The sequence below is a fragment of the Corvus brachyrhynchos genome, unplaced genomic scaffold, assembly GCF_000691975.1.
Source record: "Corvus brachyrhynchos isolate BGI_N302 unplaced genomic scaffold, ASM69197v1 scaffold280, whole genome shotgun sequence".
Classification (NCBI taxonomy): Eukaryota; Metazoa; Chordata; class Aves; order Passeriformes; family Corvidae; genus Corvus; species Corvus brachyrhynchos.
Genome location: NW_008236198.1, coordinates 193172 through 194619, shown reverse-complemented (window position 1 = coordinate 194619; position 1448 = coordinate 193172). Strand labels below are relative to the sequence as shown.

Below are 1448 nucleotides of genomic sequence, written 5' to 3'. Positions count from 1 at the left end.
ATTCCTGAAATCATGCGAGGGCAGCTTTCCAGTTGCAATGTGGGAAAAGAACTGACATTTCAAATAATCACGGAAAAAAGCCCTTTTAGCATGAATTAATTCTAACTGTATTGATCACTTCTGACTTTCAGACAAACACTGCATTAATAATCATAATAATGATTATGATAATAATAATAATAATACAGCCATTTAAGCAGGCAGCCCAGTAGACTGCCCAGTGATGGCAGGAAATTAGCTATATTGTTGAGGAACAGATGGTTTATATTACCCAAATCCTTTAGGCTAAAACTTGTTTAGGTCTGGCATATTGTAAATTATATTTTAGTAATGAAAGTGAAATGACCTCTGTCTGACCTGAGCCTGGGTCCGTCTGTTTGAATCAACAGAGTGGAAAACTGGGGAAGAAAATGAAGTCATAAAGTTTTGGCAGGAAGGGCTCGTTTGGAGTGAAGCAGTTGTAAATCAGCTCGGCTTTTGTTTGACAAGTATTTGTCACACATGGGTGTCCGAAAGGTAGGGAAGTGTAAAATACACAAGAGGCAGCAGGTCAGGGGAAAGGGAGAGGGAAACCCACCCCTTCCACCTCTTCTTCAGCTCCATGACAAGACATCCTTAATTTATTATATTTCTGAAGGCAATTAAAACCCCTTAAAACTGGAGGAAATGCTAACATTCCTGTTTATCCAAGCAAACAACTGCCTCAGTGGGAGCTTGAAGCTTAAATTTGTTTTCACCCAAAGCTGACATCATAACTGGCTACGTGATTTAAAAATAGGATTCCACTTCCTTTCCTTGAAAATATTGTTTGAAAGGCCATCAAAACACTGGGGACGGGGAGAACTGGCTTTCCCAGTGGGAAAATCCCAAATTAGCAGAAATAAAATGAAAATATTCTTGCAGCACATGACTTTCAAATTGAAAGGAAGGAGAATGGTCAATATTTGCAACAATTTCCAGGCATTTCTGCTTCCCTGTGCTGTGTGTGCCAGCAGGAAAGGTGGGAATTGCATCCTCAATAAAAGGATGCTGAGATTCCCATTATCTCCAGTTTAGCCAGGATTGCACCCTTAAAATTCCCAGCAGAACAGGGAGCAAGAAGCAATCCCAAATTTAACAAAATATTCCAGGAGGTTGGATGCAAGATGTGGTTTGGACACTGACTTGTTAAATGTTTTTTGCACTGCTACCAACATTTTGAGATAAAGTTACTCCAAGCTTTACAGGAAAGTTGGAATTGGGAACTTCCAAGGAAAAGGAAGATAAAATCACCAGGCCAGTGTGTGTGGGACTGAGACAGAGATTTTCTCTCTGAAGTGCTTCAAAAGAACAAAACCCATCAAGTTCTTGAAGAGCCAGAAAATATCCTGAGCTGGAAGGGACCCATGAGGGTCAAGAGCCTTGGCATGGTGTGAAACACAAGGGAAATGCTCTTCCAGGGCATTCCT

General features: G+C 40.7%; 1 protein-coding gene across 3 annotated transcripts in view; it reads right to left on the bottom strand.

Moving 5' to 3' along the window:
- The window catches only part of ROR1 (receptor tyrosine kinase like orphan receptor 1), a 147026-nt gene that overhangs the window by 3711 nt on the left and 141867 nt on the right, over nt 1-1448 (bottom strand). The window lies entirely within an intron of this gene.